The 21427-nt window shown below is 40.4% G+C and overlaps 1 protein-coding gene across 3 annotated transcripts in view; it reads right to left on the bottom strand.

Moving 5' to 3' along the window:
• Positions 1–21427, bottom strand: part of efl1 (elongation factor like GTPase 1) — a 371901-nt gene that overhangs the window by 299743 nt on the left and 50731 nt on the right. The gene's annotated exons all lie outside the window — the stretch shown is intronic.

Genomic DNA, 21427 nt, shown 5'->3' with positions numbered 1-21427 from the left:
AAAAGTAAAGCCATACATACCTGGTAATACTATTGGTGTTGTCGTGACAAGTGATTGGGAATTGTTGCCATCTGGCACCAGACAGAAATTGGGTGTTGTGACAGCCTCCTTAACCGTGAGATCATAAGAAAAGCTGTCAGTATGCTCAGTAGTTACCATGAACACGTTTTATTGTACTGGAAACAAACTAAAAATACGTCCTCTGAGAGTGGTTAACCTTAACCATTTAGAATAAGTTGATTAAGTAACATGTAACTAGTGAAAGGGTAGCATTAAATTTAATTAAGCCACGGGGAGGCTGTGCAGTTACTTTTTATTCTTATACGCTCTGCCATATTTGCCTGTTATAAAATTATTAGAAAAACCACATCAGGTAAAGCCAGCTGTGCATGTAAACACAATGATAACAGGAAGCCTGAGAACAAATCAACATTTTTGTGTGCAGAATTACCAACACCATGTGGTTTACTTACGTGCAACAGCAACCGTTTCTTCTGATGCGATGTTAAAGTTTACACTCTGTATCCACCCGCTTACAAAATAATTGTAAGCCTCCAGGGATTTGTTGGCGTGTTATGGAGCATGTTGTCAACACGAGGTAGGGAAAGATGTCCAGAGATGTCACATTTGGCCAGCAAGCTTTCTCCGTCAAAAAAAAAAATCACCCTTGGTCAGGACGTAATTAGGATCAATCCCGCCACACAGAGACACCTTCTGCCTGTATCGTTGTTTTTGATCTTCCGGTAAATCGTGAAAATACTGCGAAAATTACATCAGGTTGATAAGCTCTACCGTGTAACTCGCGAGTGTACCTTGTGAACCGGCGGACACCCAATATGGCGCCCGAAGGAAAAACTCCCATGATGCATTACGATGTGCAAGCGACCTATATTGTAACTTTTCACCAAAGGGCGTGGCCGCTACGGTGACGCAAAGTCTGAAGATTTTTCGTGACAATAAAAGCTGCATTAACTTGACCGAGATGATCCTATCTTCTCAAAATTTCACACATTTGATGAGAGTCCAGCTCTAAAGACATCTACTAACTTACATTTCATCTAACTGATAGCGCCACCTAGTGGCAATTTTTTTTCTTACGAATTTTCTTCTACGTTTTTCTCCAAACACGTTAACTGGACCTACCTCATATTTGCTCAGAGGAGGGTTTCGGCCTTCATGATGTCACAACACGAAGTTTGTGAGTTTTCGCGAATTGCTGTGGGCGTGGCTAAGCGCTGTTCGCCAAGAAAACGCCAGTTTTGAGGGTCTAAACATGCACAGAAACTCCTGAAACTTGGCACACACATCTGGCCTGGTAAAATGAGCAATATTTTATTGTTGATTGTGCTATTTTTACAAAAATTACTCAATAGCGCCCCCTCGAAATTTTTAACGAAGCAGCCCCGGTTGTACGTTTAAGCAAGAACGCCGAATATTTTTAGGTGTATGAGGGAGCCCAAGACCTACAAAAAAGTCTCTTGTACCCATATGCTAAAATGAACAGGAAGTGAGCTACGAATTTTTGAATGTCCCATTTTTGACGATTTTTGCACATTCACAGGGGGCAGACTTTTGCCCACTTCTCCTACACGTTTCATCCGACTGAGTTAAGACTTGGCCTGGACCATGTCAAGACCTGAGCCAACGACAGGGGGAAAAATTTTGACTTTTCGAAATACTATATGATGAGGGCGGGGCATCAAAATTTGTGTTTCACAATGAAAAAGGATATGCTTGATAACTCCCCGGTACATGCTCCAAAAAATCCCAAACTTGACATGTATGTTTATCGTCAAGGCCTGAAGTTATCTCTATGACAACATTCAGTTATATATGCAGCGCCACCTAGCCCTTGAGGCATGAAAAAAAAATACCCCACATACGGTATTTTGTACAAAAAATGTAAACTCATTCTAAGTGTGATAACGAAGTCATTTATGAATGTTCTTTTAGTTTCCACCACTCAAAATGTTCACTGGCATCAGACTTATCCAAACATATATATATTTTTATTTATTTTTGATAGCCTCTATGGACATTAAAAGCAATATCGTGAATGAAGGATATGCTTAATAACTCCACGGTACATGCTCCAAAAAAAATCCCACACTTGACATGTATGCTTATAATCAAGGCCTGAAGGTATCTCTATGACAACATTCAGTTATAAATACAGCGCCACCTAGCCCTTGAGGCTTATATAAAAAAAAACCAAAAAAAAAACCCACATACGGTATTTTGTACAAAAAATGTACACTCATTCTAAGTGAGATAACTAAGTCATTTATGAATATTCTTTTGGTTTCCACCACTCAAATTGTTCACTGGCTTCACACCGATCCAAACGTATGTACGTTTCCATTTTGTTTTATTCATTTTTGATTGCCCCTTTGGACAATAAAAGTAACATTGTGCAATGAGTACAACGAGCGATGATGTGTATATACACTTTTACAAAAAAATACCAATCAGGGCAACTCATTGCCTAAAAATAAAAAAGGACGCTGATTTTTGCAGGTCTTAACAATCACCAAAACCCGTTGAGCTTGATACACACACTGGCAAAAAAATATTCTACATGTAAACGTTTATTATGCCATTTTCAAAGAAATTTTGCTTCCAATATGCCAGTACCCCAATGTGCCAGTACCCCAACGTGCAAGTACCCCAACGTGCAAGGACCCCAACGTGGCCCGGGCTGCGAGGGCCCTTTATAGCTGCTCGCAGCTCTAGTTAGGGCCCGAGCAGCGACCGCTGCGAGGTCCCTCTTGTTTTTGTAAGAATTATTAGGGCCCGAGCAGCGACCGCTGCGAGGTCCCTCTTGTTTTTGTAAGAATTCTTCTTCTTCTTCTTCTTCTTCTTCTTCTCCGTAAACGATCTCATTTTTGAGGGCCTAAACATTTACGAAAACTCACCAAACTTTGCAGTCTCTTCGTGCCCGGTGAAAAATTTGATATTATGTAGTTGTCATAACAACGCAACTCTATAGCGCCACCTAGCGTAGAAAAATAAAAACCAATCCCGGCCCGTTTGAGCTAGAGCTACGAAAATTGGCAGGCACGTGTAGCACCCCGAGACGCACAAAAAAGTCAGTGGAAGCCATTTCCTAAAATGTACAGGAAGTGAGCTATGAATTTTTGAATGTCCAATTTTGGCCCATTTTGGCACATTCACTGTGGTCATACTTTTTCCCCCTTTGCAAATATTTTTCAGCCAGTTGACTTCAAACTTGCCATGTATCATCTCAAGAACTGAGACAACAACTGGGCAAAATATCTTGACTTTTTGAAATACTATATGACGGGGGCGGGGCATCAAATATTGCCTTTAAAATTTCATTTGTCCAGAAAGACAAAATGCTGAATAACTCCCATGTACAAGCTCCAAAAAATCTCAAACTTCTCATGCAACTTAATAGTCACGGCCTGAAGACATCTATATGATAAAATTCTGTTATATATATATAGCACCACCTAGTGGTGACAATAAATGTCATACTTTACGTTTTTAGCTACTGTGCCAAGCTCTTTGAAGAGATCCAGTTGAAAATTGGTCAGACAAGCCTTAAGATGTTGATCATGCCCTACACCGAATATTGTAACTTTTCGCCAAAGGGCGTGGCCGCTACGGTGCCGCAAAGTCTGGTAATTTTTCGTGGCAATAAAAGCTGCTTTAACTTGACCCAGATGATCCTATCTTCTCAAAATTTCACACATTTGATGAGAGTCCAGCCCTGAAGACATCTACGTACTTATATTTCATCTTACTGATAGCGCCACCTACTGGCAATTGTTTTTCTTATGATTTTTCTTCAATGTTTTTCTCCAACCCCATTAACTGCACCTACCTCATATTTGCTCAGATGAGGCTTTCGGTCTTCATGATGTCACAATACGAAGTTTGTGAGTTTTCGCGAATCGCTGTGGGCGTGGCTAAGCGCTGTTCGCCAAGAAAACAACACCAATTTTGAGGGCCTAAACTGGCACAAAAACTCCTGAAACTTGGCACACACATCTGGCCTGGTAAAATTAGCAATATTTTATTGTTGATTGTGCTATTTTTACAAAAATGACTCAATAGCGCCCCCTCGAAATTTTTAACGAAGCAGCCCCGGTTGTACGTTTAAGCAAGAACGACGAATATTTTTAGGTGTATGAGGGAGCCCAAGACCTACAAAAAAAGTCTCTTGTACCCATATGCTAAAATGAACAGGAAGTGAGCTACGAATTTTTGAATGTCCCATTTTTGACGATTTTTGCACATTCACAGGGGGCAGACTTTTGCCCACTTCTCCTACACGTTTCATCCGACTGAGTTAAGACTTGGCCTGGACCATGTCAAGACCTGAGCCAACGACAGGGGGAAAAATTTTGACTTTTCGAAATACTATATGATGAGGGCGGGGCATCAAAATTTGTGTTTCGCAATGTAAAAGGATATGCTTGATAACTCCCCGGGACATGCTCCAAAAAATCCCAAACTTGACATGTATGTTTATCGTCAAGGCCTGAAGTTATCTCTATGACAACATTCAGTTATATATGCAGCGCCACCTAGCCCTTGAGGCATGAAAAAAAAATACCCCACATACGGTATTTTGTACAAAAAATGTAAACTCATTCTAAGTGTGATAACGAAGTCATTTATGAATATTCTTTTAGTTTCCACCACTCAAAATGTTCACTGGCATCAGACTTATCCAAACATATATATATTTTTATTTATTTTTGATAGCCTCTATGGACATTAAAAGCAATATCGTGAATGAAGGATATGCTTAATAACTCCACGGTACATGCTCCAAAAAAAATCCCACACTTGACATGTATGCTTATAATCAAGGCCTGAAGGTATCTCTATGACAACATTCAGTTATAAATACAGCGCCACCTAGCCCTTGAGGCTTATATAAAAAAAATAAAAAAAATACCCCACATACGGTATTTTGTACAAAAAATGTACACTCATTCTAAGTGTGATAACTAAGTCATTTATGAATATTCTTTTAGTTTCCACCACTCAAATTGTTCACTGGCTTCACACCGATCCAAACGTATGTACGTTTCCATTTTGTTTTATTCATTTTTGATTGCCCCTTTGGACAATAAAAGTAACATTGTGCAATGAGTACAACGAGCGATGATGTGTATATACACTTTTACAAAAAAATACCAATCAGGGCAACTCATTGCCTAAAAATAAAAAAGGACGCTGATTTTTGCAGGTCTTAACAATCACCAAAACCCGTTGAGCTTGACACACACACTGGCAAAAAAAATATTCTACATGTAAACGTTTATTATGCCATTTTCAAAGAAATTTTGCTTCCAATATGCCAGTACCCCAATGTGCCAGTACCCCAACGTGCAAGTACCCCAACGTGCAAGGACCCCAACGTGGCCCGGGCTGCGAGGGCCCTTTATAGCTGCTCGCAGCTCTAGTTATTCGTCTTCTTCTTTATTCTCCGCAAACGATCGCATTTTTGAGGACCTAAACATTTACGAAAACTCACCGAAATTTGCACACTCTTCGAGCCCGGCGAAAAATTTGATATTCTGATGTTGTCATAACAACGAGACTCTATAGCGCCCCCTAGCATAAAAAAATAAAAACCAGTCCCGGCAAGTTTTATATAGAGCTACGAAAATTGGCAGGCACTTGCAGCATCCCGGGACGCACAAAAAGTCAATTGGGACCATGTAGCAAAAATGTACAGGAAGTGAGGTTATGAATTTTTGAATGTCCAATTTTGGCCCATTTTTGCACATTCACTGTGGTCATCCTTTTCCACCCTTTGCAAACAGTTTTAATCCGATTGACTTCAAACTTGGCATGTATCATCTCAAGACCTGAGACAACAACTGGGCAAAATATCTTGACTTTTCGGAATACTATATGACGGGGGCGGGGCATCAAATATTGCCTTTAAAATTTCATTTGTCCAGAAAGACAAAATGCTTAATAACTCCCATGTTCAAGCTCCAAAAAATCTAAAACTTCTCATGCAACTTAATAGTCACGGCCTGAAAACATCTATACAATGAAATTCAGTTGTATAGATAGCGCCATCTAATGGTGACAATAAATGTCATACTTTACGTTTTTAGCTACTGTGCCAAGCTCGTTGAAGGGATCCAGTTGAAAATTGGTCAGAAAAGCCTTAAGATGTTGATCATGCCCCACACCGAATATTGTAACTTTTCGCCAAAGGGTGTGGCCATTACGGTGCCGCAAAAATCAGATTTTTCGTGAGAAAAAAAGCTGCTTTAACTTGACCCAGATGATCCTCTCTTCTCAAAATTTCACACATTTGATGAGAGTCCAGCCCTTAACACTTCTACAAACTTATATTTCATCTTACTGATAGCGCCACCTAATGGGGATTTTTTTTCTTACGATTTTTCTTCAACATTTTTCTCCAACCACGTTAACTGGACCTACCTCATATTTGCTCAGATGAGGGTTTCGGGCCTAATGATGTCACAACACGAAGTTTGTGAGTTTTCGCGAATCGCTGTGGGCGTGGCGAAGCGCTGTTTGCCAAGAAAACAACGCAAATTTTAAGGGCCTAAACTAGCACAGAAACACATGAAACTTGGCACACACATCTGGCCTGGCAAAATGAGCAATATTTTATCATGTATTGTGCTATTTTTACAAAAATGACTCAATAGCGCCCCCTAGAAATTTTTAACGAAGCAGCCCCGGTTGTACGTTTAAGCAAGATCTTTGGAAATTTTTAGGTGTATGAGGGAGCCCAAGACCTACAAAAAAAGTCTTTTGTACCTATATGCTAAAATGAACAGGAAGTTAGCTACGAATTTTTGAATGTCCCGTTTTTTACGATTTTAGCACATTTACAGGGGGCATACTTTTGCCAACTCCTTCTACACGTTTCATCCGACCGACTTCAGACTTGACCTGGACCATGTCAAGACCTGAGCCAACGACAGGGGGAAAAATCTTGACTTTTCGAAATACTATAGGATGAGGGCGGGGCATCAATATTTTGTGTTTCGCAATGAAAAAGGATATGGTTAATAACTTCCCGGTACATGCTCCAAAAAATCCCAAACTTGACATGTATGTTTATCGTCAAGGCCTGAAGTTATCTCTATGACAACATTCAGTTATATATGCAGCGCCACCTAGCCCTTGAGGCATGAAAAAAAAACACCCCACATACGGTATTTTGTACAAAAAATGTAAACTCATTCTAAGTGTGATAACGAAGTCATTTATGAATATTCTTTTAGTTTCCACCACTCAAAATGTTCACTGGCATCAGACTTATCCAAACATATATATATTTTTATTTATTTTTGATAGCCTCTATGGACATTAAAAGCAATATCGTGAATGAAGGATATGCTTAATAACTCCACGGTACATGCTCCAAAAAAAATCCCACACTTGACATGTATGCTTATAATCAAGGCCTGAAGGTATCTCTATGACAACATTCAGTTATAAATACAGCGCCACCTAGCCCTTGAGGCTTATATAAAAAAAATAAAAAAAATACCCCACATACGGTATTTTGTACAAAAAATGTACACTCATTCTAAGTGTGATAACTAAGTCATTTATGAATATTCTTTTAGTTTCCACCACTCAAATTGTTCACTGGCTTCACACCGATCCAAACGTATGTACGTTTCCATTTTGTTTTATTCATTTTTGATTGCCCCTTTGGACAATAAAAGTAACATTGTGCAATGAGTACAACGAGCGATGATGTGTATATACACTTTTACAAAAAAAAACCAATCAGGGCAACTCATTGCCTAAAAATAAAAAAGGACGCTGATTTTTGCAGGTCTTAACAATCACCAAAACCCGTTGAGCTTGACACACACACTGGCAAAAAAAATATTCTACATGTAAACGTTTATTATGCCATTTTCAAAGAAATTTTGCTTCCAATATGCCAGTACCCCAATGTGCCAGTACCCCAACGTGCAAGTACCCCAACGTGCAAGGACCCCAACGTTGCCCGGGCTGCGAGGGCCCTTTATAGCTGCTCGCAGCTCTAGTTATTCGTCTTCTTCTTTATTCTCCGCAAACGATCGCATTTTTGAGGACCTAAACATTTACGAAAACTCACCGAAATTTGCACACTCTTCGAGCCCGCGCGAAAAATTTGATATTCTGATGTTGTCATAACAACGAGACTCTATAGCGCCCCCCTAGCATAAAAAAAATAAAAAACCAGTCCCCGGCAAGTTTTATATAGAGCTACGAAAAATTGGCAGGCACTTGCAGCATCCCGGGACGCACAAAAAGTCAATTGGGACCATGTAGCAAAAATGTACAGGAAGTGAGGTTATGAATTTTTGAATGTCCAATTTTGGCCCATTTTTGCACATTCACTGTGGTCATCCTTTTCCACCCTTTGCAAACAGTTTTAATCCGATTGACTTCAAACTTGGCATGTATCATCTCAAGACCTGAGACAACAACTGGGCAAAATATCTTGACTTTTCGGAATACTATATGACGGGGGCGGGGCATCAAATATTGCCTTTAAAATTTCATTTGTCCAGAAAGACAAAATGCTTAATAACTCCCATGTTCAAGCTCCAAAAAATCTAAAACTTCTCATGCAACTTAATAGTCACGGCCTGAAAACATCTATACAATGAAATTCAGTTGTATAGATAGCGCCATCTAATGGTGACAATAAATGTCATACTTTACGTTTTTAGCTACTGTGCCAAGCTCGTTGAAGGGATCCAGTTGAAAATTGGTCAGAAAAGCCTTAAGATGTTGATCATGCCCCACACCGAATATTGTAACTTTTCGCCAAAGGGTGTGGCCATTACGGTGCCGCAAAAATCAGATTTTTCGTGAGAAAAAAAGCTGCTTTAACTTGACCCAGATGATCCTCTCTTCTCAAAATTTCACACATTTGATGAGAGTCCAGCCCTTAACACTTCTACAAACTTATATTTCATCTTACTGATAGCGCCACCTAATGGGGATTTTTTTTCTTACGATTTTTCTTCAACATTTTTCTCCAACCACGTTAACTGGACCTACCTCATATTTGCTCAGATGAGGGTTTCGGGCCTAATGATGTCACAACACGAAGTTTGTGAGTTTTCGCGAATCGCTGTGGGCGTGGCGAAGCGCTGTTTGCCAAGAAAACAACGCCAATTTTAAGGGCCTAAACTAGCACAGAAACACATGAAACTTGGCACACACATCTGGCCTGGCAAAATGAGCAATATTTTATCATGTATTGTGCTATTTTTACAAAAATGACTCAATAGCGCCCCCTAGAAATTTTTAACGAAGCAGCCCCGGTTGTACGTTTAAGCAAGATCTTTGGAAATTTTTAGGTGTATGAGGGAGCCCAAGACCTACAAAAAAAGTCTTTTGTACCTATATGCTAAAATGAACAGGAAGTTAGCTACGGATTTTTGAATGTCCCGTTTTTTACGATTTTAGCACATTTACAGGGGGCATACTTTTGCCAACTCCTTCTACACGTTTCATCCGACCGACTTCAGACTTGACCTGGACCATGTCAAGACCTGAGCCAACGACAGGGGGAAAAATCTTGACTTTTCGAAATACTATAGGATGAGGGCGGGGCATCAATATTTTGTGTTTCGCAATGAAAAAGGATATGGTTAATAACTTCCCGGTACATGCTCCAAAAAATCCCAAACTTGACATGTATGTTTATCGTCAAGGCCTGAAGTTATCTCTATGACAACATTCAGTTATATATGCAGCGCCACCTAGCCCTTGAGGCATGAAAAAAAAACACCCCACATACGGTATTTTGTACAAAAAATGTAAACTCATTCTAAGTGTGATAACGAAGTCATTTATGAATATTCTTTTAGTTTCCACCACTCAAAATGTTCACTGGCATCAGACTTATCCAAACATATATATATTTTTATTTATTTTTGATAGCCTCTATGGACATTAAAAGCAATATCGTGAATGAAGGATATGCTTAATAACTCCACGGTACATGCTCCAAAAAAAATCCCACACTTGACATGTATGCTTATAATCAAGGCCTGAAGGTATCTCTATGACAACATTCAGTTATAAATACAGCGCCACCTAGCCCTTGAGGCTTATATAAAAAAAATAAAAAAAATACCCCACATACGGTATTTTGTACAAAAAATGTACACTCATTCTAAGTGTGATAACTAAGTCATTTATGAATATTCTTTTAGTTTCCACCACTCAAATTGTTCACTGGCTTCACACCGATCCAAACGTATGTACGTTTCCATTTTGTTTTATTCATTTTTGATTGCCCCTTTGGACAATAAAAGTAACATTGTGCAATGAGTACAACGAGCGATGATGTGTATATACACTTTTACAAAAAAATACCAATCAGGGCAACTCATTGCCTAAAAATAAAAAAGGACGCTGATTTTTGCAGGTCTTAACAATCACCAAAACCCGTTGAGCTTGACACACACACTGGCAAAAAAAATATTCTACATGTAAACGTTTATTATGCCATTTTCAAAGAAATTTTGCTTCCAATATGCCAGTACCCCAATGTGCCAGTACCCCAACGTGCAAGTACCCCAACGTGCAAGGACCCCAACGTGGCCCGGGCTGCGAGGGCCCTTTATAGCTGCTCGCAGCTCTAGTTATTCGTCTTCTTCTTTATTCTCCGCAAACGATCGCATTTTTGAGGACCTAAACATTTACGAAAACTCACCGAAATTTGCACACTCTTCGAGCCCGGCGAAAAATTTGATATTCTGATGTTGTCATAACAACGAGACTCTATAGCGCCCCCTAGCATAAAAAAATAAAAACCAGTCCCGGCAAGTTTTATATAGAGCTACGAAAATTGGCAGGCACTTGCAGCATCCCGGGACGCACAAAAAGTCAATTGGGACCATGTAGCAAAAATGTACAGGAAGTGAGGTTATGAATTTTTGAATGTCCAATTTTGGCCCATTTTTGCACATTCACTGTGGTCATCCTTTTCCACCCTTTGCAAACAGTTTTAATCCGATTGACTTCAAACTTGGCATGTATCATCTCAAGACCTGAGACAACAACTGGGCAAAATATCTTGACTTTTCGGAATACTATATGACGGGGGCGGGGCATCAAATATTGCCTTTAAAATTTCATTTGTCCAGAAAGACAAAATGCTTAATAACTCCCATGTTCAAGCTCCAAAAAATCTAAAACTTCTCATGCAACTTAATAGTCACGGCCTGAAAACATCTATACAATGAAATTCAGTTGTATAGATAGCGCCATCTAATGGTGACAATAAATGTCATACTTTACGTTTTTAGCTACTGTGCCAAGCTCGTTGAAGGGATCCAGTTGAAAATTGGTCAGAAAAGCCTTAAGATGTTGATCATGCCCCACACCGAATATTGTAACTTTTCGCCAAAGGGTGTGGCCATTACGGTGCCGCAAAAATCAGATTTTTCGTGAGAAAAAAAGCTGCTTTAACTTGACCCAGATGATCCTCTCTTCTCAAAATTTCACACATTTGATGAGAGTCCAGCCCTTAACACTTCTACAAACTTATATTTCATCTTACTGATAGCGCCACCTAATGGGGATTTTTTTTCTTACGATTTTTCTTCAACATTTTTCTCCAACCACGTTAACTGGACCTACCTCATATTTGCTCAGATGAGGGTTTCGGGCCTAATGATGTCACAACACGAAGTTTGTGAGTTTTCGCGAATCGCTGTGGGCGTGGCGAAGCGCTGTTTGCCAAGAAAACAACGCCAATTTTAAGGGCCTAAACTAGCACAGAAACACATGAAACTTGGCACACACATCTGGCCTGGCAAAATGAGCAATATTTTATCATGTATTGTGCTATTTTTACAAAAATGACTCAATAGCGCCCCCTAGAAATTTTTAACGAAGCAGCCCCGGTTGTACGTTTAAGCAAGATCTTTGGAAATTTTTAGGTGTATGAGGGAGCCCAAGACCTACAAAAAAAGTCTTTTGTACCTATATGCTAAAATGAACAGGAAGTTAGCTACGAATTTTTGAATGTCCCGTTTTTTACGATTTTAGCACATTTACAGGGGGCATACTTTTGCCAACTCCTTCTACACGTTTCATCCGACCGACTTCAGACTTGACCTGGACCATGTCAAGACCTGAGCCAACGACAGGGGGAAAAATCTTGACTTTTCGAAATACTATAGGATGAGGGCGGGGCATCAATATTTTGTGTTTCGCAATGAAAAAGGATATGGTTAATAACTTCCCGGTACATGCTCCAAAAAATCCCAAACTTGACATGTATGTTTATCGTCAAGGCCTGAAGTTATCTCTATGACAACATTCAGTTATATATGCAGCGCCACCTAGCCCTTGAGGCATGAAAAAAAAACACCCCACATACGGTATTTTGTACAAAAAATGTAAACTCATTCTAAGTGTGATAACGAAGTAATTTATGAATATTCTTTTAGTTTCCACCACTCAAAATGTTCACTGGCATCAGACTTATCCAAACATATATATATTTTTATTTATTTTTGATAGCCTCTATGGACATTAAAAGCAATATCGTGAATGAAGGATATGCTTAATAACTCCACGGTACATGCTCCAAAAAAAATCCCACACTTGACATGTATGCTTATAATCAAGGCCTGAAGGTATCTCTATGACAACATTCAGTTATAAATACAGCGCCACCTAGCCCTTGAGGCATATTATATAAAAAAAATACCCCACATACGGTATTTTGTACAAAAAATGTACACTCATTCTAAGTGTGATAACTAAGTCATTTATGAATATTCTTTTAGTTTCCACCACTCAAATTGTTCACTGGCTTCACACCGATCCAAACGTATGTACGTTTCCATTTTGTTTTATTCATTTTTGATTGCCCCTTTGGACAATAAAAGTAACATTGTGCAATGAGTACAACGAGCGATGATGTGTATATACACTTTTACAAAAAAATACCAATCAGGGCAACTCATTGCCTAAAAATAAAAAAGGACGCTGATTTTTGCAGGTCTTAACAATCACCAAAACCCGTTGAGCTTGACACACACACTGGCAAAAAAAATATTCTACATGTAAACGTTTATTATGCCATTTTCAAAGAAATTTTGCTTCCAATATGCCAGTACCCCAATGTGCCAGTACCCCAACGTGCAAGTACCCCAACGTGCAAGGACCCCAACGTGGCCCGGGCTGCGAGGGCCCTTTATAGCTGCTCGCAGCTCTAGTTATTCGTCTTCTTCTTTATTCTCCGCAAACGATCGCATTTTTGAGGACCTAAACATTTACGAAAACTCACCGAAATTTGCACACTCTTCGAGCCCGGCGAAAAATTTGATATTCTGATGTTGTCATAACAACGAGACTCTATAGCGCCCCCTAGCATAAAAAAATAAAAACCAGTCCCGGCAAGTTTTATATAGAGCTACGAAAATTGGCAGGCACTTGCAGCATCCCGGGACGCACAAAAAGTCAATTGGGACCATGTAGCAAAAATGTACAGGAAGTGAGGTTATGAATTTTTGAATGTCCAATTTTGGCCCATTTTTGCACATTCACTGTGGTCATCCTTTTCCACCCTTTGCAAACAGTTTTAATCCGATTGACTTCAAACTTGGCATGTATCATCTCAAGACCTGAGACAACAACTGGGCAAAATATCTTGACTTTTCGGAATACTATATGACGGGGGCGGGGCATCAAATATTGCCTTTAAAATTTCATTTGTCCAGAAAGACAAAATGCTTAATAACTCCCATGTTCAAGCTCCAAAAAATCTAAAACTTCTCATGCAACTTAATAGTCACGGCCTGAAAACATCTATACAATGAAATTCAGTTGTATAGATAGCGCCATCTAATGGTGACAATAAATGTCATACTTTACGTTTTTAGCTACTGTGCCAAGCTCGTTGAAGGGATCCAGTTGAAAATTGGTCAGAAAAGCCTTAAGATGTTGATCATGCCCCACACCGAATATTGTAACTTTTCGCCAAAGGGTGTGGCCATTACGGTGCCGCAAAAATCAGATTTTTCGTGAGAAAAAAAGCTGCTTTAACTTGACCCAGATGATCCTCTCTTCTCAAAATTTCACACATTTGATGAGAGTCCAGCCCTTAACACTTCTACAAACTTATATTTCATCTTACTGATAGCGCCACCTAATGGGGATTTTTTTTCTTACGATTTTTCTTCAACATTTTTCTCCAACCACGTTAACTGGACCTACCTCATATTTGCTCAGATGAGGGTTTCGGGCCTAATGATGTCACAACACGAAGTTTGTGAGTTTTCGCGAATCGCTGTGGGCGTGGCGAAGCGCTGTTTGCCAAGAAAACAACGCCAATTTTAAGGGCCTAAACTAGCACAGAAACACATGAAACTTGGCACACACATCTGGCCTGGCAAAATGAGCAATATTTTATCATGTATTGTGCTATTTTTACAAAAATGACTCAATAGCGCCCCCTAGAAATTTTTAACGAAGCAGCCCCGGTTGTACGTTTAAGCAAGATCTTTGGAAATTTTTAGGTGTATGAGGGAGCCCAAGACCTACAAAAAAAGTCTTTTGTACCTATATGCTAAAATGAACAGGAAGTTAGCTACGAATTTTTGAATGTCCCGTTTTTTACGATTTTAGCACATTTACAGGGGGCATACTTTTGCCAACTCCTTCTACACGTTTCATCCGACCGACTTCAGACTTGACCTGGACCATGTCAAGACCTGAGCCAACGACAGGGGGAAAAATCTTGACTTTTCGAAATACTATAGGATGAGGGCGGGGCATCAATATTTTGTGTTTCGCAATGAAAAAGGATATGGTTAATAACTTCCCGGTACATGCTCCAAAAAATCCCAAACTTGACATGTATGTTTATCGTCAAGGCCTGAAGTTATCTCTATGACAACATTCAGTTATATATGCAGCGCCACCTAGCCCTTGAGGCATGAAAAAAAAACACCCCACATACGGTATTTTGTACAAAAAATGTAAACTCATTCTAAGTGTGATAACGAAGTAATTTATGAATATTCTTTTAGTTTCCACCACTCAAAATGTTCACTGGCATCAGACTTATCCAAACATATATATATTTTTATTTATTTTTGATAGCCTCTATGGACATTAAAAGCAATATCGTGAATGAAGGATATGCTTAATAACTCCACGGTACATGCTCCAAAAAAAATCCCACACTTGACATGTATGCTTATAATCAAGGCCTGAAGGTATCTCTATGACAACATTCAGTTATAAATACAGCGCCACCTAGCCCTTGAGGCTTATATAAAAAAAATACCCCACATACGGTATTTTGTACAAAAAATGTACACTCATTCTAAGTGTGATAACTAAGTCATTTATGAATATTCTTTTAGTTTCCACCACTCAAATTGTTCACTGGCTTCACACCGATCCAAACGTATGTACGTTTCCATTTTGTTTTATTCATTTTTGATTGCCCCTTTGGACAATAAAAGTAACATTGTGCAATGAGTACAACGAGCGATGATGTGTATATACACTTTTACAAAAAAATACCAATCAGGGCAACTCATTGCCTAAAAATAAAAAAGGACGCTGATTTTTGCAGGTCTTAACAATCACCAAAACCCGTTGAGCTTGACACACACACTGGCAAAAAAAATATTCTACATGTAAACGTTTATTATGCCATTTTCAAAGAAATTTTGCTTCCAATATGCCAGTACCCCAATGTGCCAGTACCCCAACGTGCAAGTACCCCAACGTGCAAGGACCCCAACGTGGCCCGGGCTGCGAGGGCCCTTTATAGCTGCTCGCAGCTCTAGTTATTCGTCTTCTTCTTTATTCTCCGCAAACGATCGCATTTTTGAGGACCTAAACATTTACGAAAACTCACCGAAATTTGCACACTCTTCGAGCCCGGCGAAAAATTTGATATTCTGATGTTGTCATAACAACGAGACTCTATAGCGCCCCCTAGCATAAAAAAATAAAAACCAGTCCCGGCAAGTTTTATATAGAGCTACGAAAATTGGCAGGCACTTGCAGCATCCCGGGACGCACAAAAAGTCAATTGGGACCATGTAGCAAAAATGTACAGGAAGTGAGGTTATGAATTTTTGAATGTCCAATTTTGGCCCATTTTTGCACATTCACTGTGGTCATCCTTTTCCACCCTTTGCAAACAGTTTTAATCCGATTGACTTCAAACTTGGCATGTATCATCTCAAGACCTGAGACAACAACTGGGCAAAATATCTTGACTTTTCGGAATACTATATGACGGGGGCGGGGCATCAAATATTGCCTTTAAAATTTCATTTGTCCAGAAAGACAAAATGCTTAATAACTCCCATGTTCAAGCTCCAAAAAATCTAAAACTTCTCATGCAACTTAATAGTCACGGCCTGAAAACATCTATACAATGAAATTCAGTTGTATAGATAGCGCCATCTAATGGTGACAATAAATGTCATACTTTACGTTTTTAGCTACTGTGCCAAGCTCGTTGAAGGGATCCAGTTGAAAATTGGTCAGAAAAGCCTTAAGATGTTGATCATGCCCCACACCGAATATTGTAACTTTTCGCCAAAGGGTGTGGCCATTACGGTGCCGCAAAAATCAGATTTTTCGTGAGAAAAAAAGCTGCTTTAACTTGACCCAGATGATCCTCTCTTCTCAAAATTTCACACATTTGATGAGAGTCCAGCCCTTAACACTTCTACAAACTTATATTTCATCTTACTGATAGCGCCACCTAATGGGGATTTTTTTTCTTACGATTTTTCTTCAACATTTTTCTCCAACCACGTTAACTGGACCTACCTCATATTTGCTCAGATGAGGGTTTCGGGCCTAATGATGTCACAACACGAAGTTTGTGAGTTTTCGCGAATCGCTGTGGGCGTGGCGAAGCGCTGTTTGCCAAGAAAACAACGCCAATTTTAAGGGCCTAAACTAGCACAGAAACACATGAAACTTGGCACACACATCTGGCCTGGCAAAATGAGCAATATTTTATCATGTATTGTGCTATTTTTACAAAAATGACTCAATAGCGCCCCCTAGAAATTTTTAACGAAGCAGCCCCGGTTGTACGTTTAAGCAAGATCTTTGGAAATTTTTAGGTGTATGAGGGAGCCCAAGACCTACAAAAAAAGTCTTTTGTACCTATATGCTAAAATGAACAGGAAGTTAGCTACGAATTTTTGAATGTCCCGTTTTTTACGATTTTAGCACATTTACAGGGGGCATACTTTTGCCAACTCCTTCTACACGTTTCATCCGACCGACTTCAGACTTGACCTGGACCATGTCAAGACCTGAGCCAACGACAGGGGGAAAAATCTTGACTTTTCGAAATACTATAGGATGAGGGCGGGGCATCAGTATTTTGTGTTTCGCAATGAAAAAGGATATGGTTAATAACTTCCCGGTACATGCTCCAAAAAATCCAAAACTTGACATGTATGTTTATAGTCAAGGCCTGAAGCTATCTATATGACAACATTCCGTTATATATGCAGCGCCACCTAGGCCTTGAGGCAGAAAAAAAAAAAAACCCACTTATGGTATTTTTACAAAAATTGTAAACACGTTTCGCAATGAAAAAGGATATGCTTAATAACTCCCCGGTGCATGCTCCAAAAAATCCCAAACTTGACATGTATGCTTATAATCAAGGCCTGAAGGTATCTCTATGACAACATTCAGTTATAAATACAGCGCCACCTAGCCCTTGAGACATTAAAAAAAAATATCCCACATACGGTATTTTGTACAAAAAATGTAAACTCATTCTAAGTATGATAACTAAGTCATTTATGAATATTCTTTTACTTTCCACCACTCAAAATGTTCACTGGCATCAGACTTATCCAAATATATGTACTTTTTAATTTAATTTTGATAGCCTCTAAAAGCAATATCGTGAATGAAGGATATGCTTAATAACTCCATGGTACATGCTCCAAAAAAAAATCCCACACTTGACATGTATGTTTCGAGTCAAGGCTTGAAGGTATCTCTATGACAACATTCCATTATATATACAGCGCCACCTAGCCCTTGAAGCCCCAATTAACGGTATTTTTACAAAAATTGTAAACTCATTGTAAGTGTGATAACTAAGTCATTTATGAATATTCTTTTAGTTTCCACCGCTCAAAATGTTCACTGGCATCAGACCTATCCAGACATGCATACTTTTTTATTTAGTTTGATTTAATTTTGATAGCCTCTATGGTCAATAAAAGCAATATTGTGCAATGAGTACGAGCGATGATGGGTACATATATTTTTACAAAAAATACCAATCAGGGCAACTTATTGACTAAAAATAAAAAAGGATGCTGATTTTTGCAGATCTTAAACAATCACCAAAACCCATTGAGCTTGACACATTCATCACACCTGGCAAAGAAAATCCACATGTAAAGGTTTATCATTCCATTTTCAAAGAAATTCTGCTTCCAATGTGACAGTACCCCAACGTGCAAGTACCCCAACGTGGCCCGGGCTGCGAGGGCCCTTTATAGCTGCTCGCAGCTCTAGTTAGGGCCCGAGCAGCGACCGCTGCGAGGTTCCTATTGTTTTTGTAAAAATTATTATTAGGGCCCGAGCAGCGACGGCTGCGAGGTCCCTATTGTTTTTGTAAAAATTATTATTATTATTATTATTATTATTATTATTATTATTATTATTATTATTATTATTATTATTCTTTATTCACCGCAAACGATCGCGATTTTGGGTACCTAAACATTTACGAAAACTTACCGAACTTTGCACACTCCTCAGGCCCGGCGAAAAATTTGATATTCTGACATTGTCATAACAATGTTAGTCTATAGCGCCCCCGAGCGTAGAAAAATAAAAACCAAGCCCGGCACATTTGAGCTAGAGCAACGAAAATTGGCAGGCACGTGGAGCACCCCGAGACGCACAAAAAATGTCTATTTGGACCATGTAGCTAAAATGTACAGGAAATGAGCCACAAATTTTTTTTTATGTCCAATTTTAGCCTATTTTGGCACATTCACTGTGGTCATGCTTTTTCCCCCTCTGCAAACATTTTTCATCCATTTGACTTCAAACTTGGCATTTTTCATCTCAAGACCTGAGAGAACAACTGGGCAAAAAGTCTTGCCGTTTCGAAATACTATATGATGGGGGCGGGGCATCAAATATTGCCTTTAAAATTTCATTTGTCCAGAAAGAGCAAATGCTTAAAAACTCCCATTGTTCAAACGCCAAAAAATCTCAAACTTCTCAGGCAACGTAATAGTCACGGTCTGAAAACATCTATATGACTAGTACTCTGGCGTGACGACCGGGGCCTCTCCCCACCGGGCTCGGTGATCTGGTGTTCCGCCTTCTCCCCTGGTGCTTCCTCCTCTGCCTCCCCCCTCCCGCCGCTGTGCAAATCTCGCACGGCTGGAGGTGGGGTGGGCACATCTTCCCTCTCTGCGCTGCTGCCCGGTGCCGGTTTCCGGGGGGGGGGTTCTCGCGGGGGGCCGGGTTCGCGGGGGGGGGTGGCGGCCGTCGGGGGGGGGGGCGGCTTGTTTGGGGGGGGGTGGAGGTATGGGTGGGTGGGGGGTTGGGTGCTGGGGGTCGGGGTGTGTTCGGGGGTTTGGGGGTCGGGGGTGGTGGGGCCTGGGTCGTGGTGGATGGCGGGTTTGGGTGGGGTGTGGGGGGGTCGTGGGGGGATGGGGGCTGGGGACCGGTGGGGCGCTGTGGGGGCCCGCTGGGCCTCGTTCTGCGGCCTTGGGCTCGGGGGTGTGGGCCGGGGCTGGGGCGGGGGTGTTCCGGGTGTCTGGGTCGGCTCGCCGACCGGTGTCCGCTCGGGTGGCTTTGGGGTGGCCTTGGTGCTGCCGCGGCCTGGGGATTCCGGGGGGGGAGTGCTCGCTTTGCTGGACCGCGGTTGACGGCTTCTTTCTTTGGTGGTGGTCCTTATGCATGCCAGATCCGTCGCACCAGCATCTACTGAAACTCAACAGAAGTACCCTCTCCCTCCCACAGCCCCTTGAATCAGTTGGTGCTGGTGTCTGTGGTTCTCACTTTGCTTTATCTATCCTTCCCTCCTTCCTCTCTTTAGTTTTTCCTCTGGTCACTTGAGATCTTAATTTATTAGAAGTATGAGGTTTCTGGGGTTGGCATAAGACTCTGGTTTTGTAACCACGCAGGAGGGGTCTTGTTGGTGCTGGACTTCACTTTGATGGATTGGATGTACTGGCTTCTATGGATCTCACTCTGCCTTATCGATCCTTCCCTCCTTCCTCTCTTTAGTTTTTCCTCTGGGCTCTTGAGATCTCGCTAAATTTGCTGGAATTTAGAGGCTTCCGGGGTTGGCGTAAGACTTTGATTTTGTAATCATGGGGAAGGCAGGAAGTGTTTGGTCGGTGCTGGATTTCACTTTGACTTACCTTTCTTTTCTCTTCATTTCTTTTTTTTTTCTGACCTTTTCTCTGGTCTCCTGACCATTTAAATCTCACGACTCTGGCAAGATTCTGAAGTACCTGGTTAAGGCGAAGGGTAATGGGATATTTATAAGGTTTTAGGTGAATGAATGAGTATAAATTTATACGTATTTGCACGCACGCACGCGCACGCACGCAAACGCACGCAAACGCACACACGCAAACGCACGCACGCACGCACACATACACACAAAAAAAAAAAAAAAAAAAAAAAAAGAGCAATGATGACAAGACGTTGAATCGGTAAGACTACCGAATGAACAATTCTGAGCTCTTTAAAAAAAAAAAAAAAAAAAAAAAAAAAAATGAAAACATCTATATGATAACATTCAGTTATACATATAGCGCCACCTAGTAGTAACAATAAATGTCATACTTTACGTTTTTAGCTACTGTGCCAAGCTCGTTGAAGGGATCCAGTTGGAAATTGGTCAGAAAAGCCTTAAGATGTTGATCATGCCCCACACCGAATATTGTAACTTTTCGCCAAAGGGCGTGGCCGCTACGGTGCCGCAAAGTCTGAAGATTTTTCGTGACAATAAAAGCTGCATTAACTTGACCGAGATGATCCTATCTTCTCAAAATTTCACATATTTGATGAGAGTCCAGCCCTAAAGACATCTATGAACTTATATTTCATCTTACTGATAGCGCCACCTAGTGGCAATATTTTTTCTTACGAATTTTCTTCTACGTTTTTCTCCAAACACGTTAACTGGACCTACATCATATTTGCTCAGATGAAGGTTCCCGCCTTCATGATGTCACAACACGAAGTTTGTGAGTTTTCTCGAATCGCTGTGGGCATGGCTAAGCATTTCTTCTACACGTTTCATCCGACTGAGTTACGACTTGACATGGACCATGTCAAGACCTGAGCCAAGGACAGGGGGAAAAATCTTGACTTTTCCAAATACTATATGATGAGGGCGGGGCATCAAAATTTGTGTTTCGCACTGAAA

This window comes from Festucalex cinctus, chromosome 4, assembly GCF_051991245.1.
Source record: "Festucalex cinctus isolate MCC-2025b chromosome 4, RoL_Fcin_1.0, whole genome shotgun sequence".
NCBI lineage: Eukaryota > Metazoa > Chordata > Actinopteri > Syngnathiformes > Syngnathidae > Festucalex > Festucalex cinctus.
This window is presented reverse-complemented; position numbering and strand designations above follow the sequence as displayed.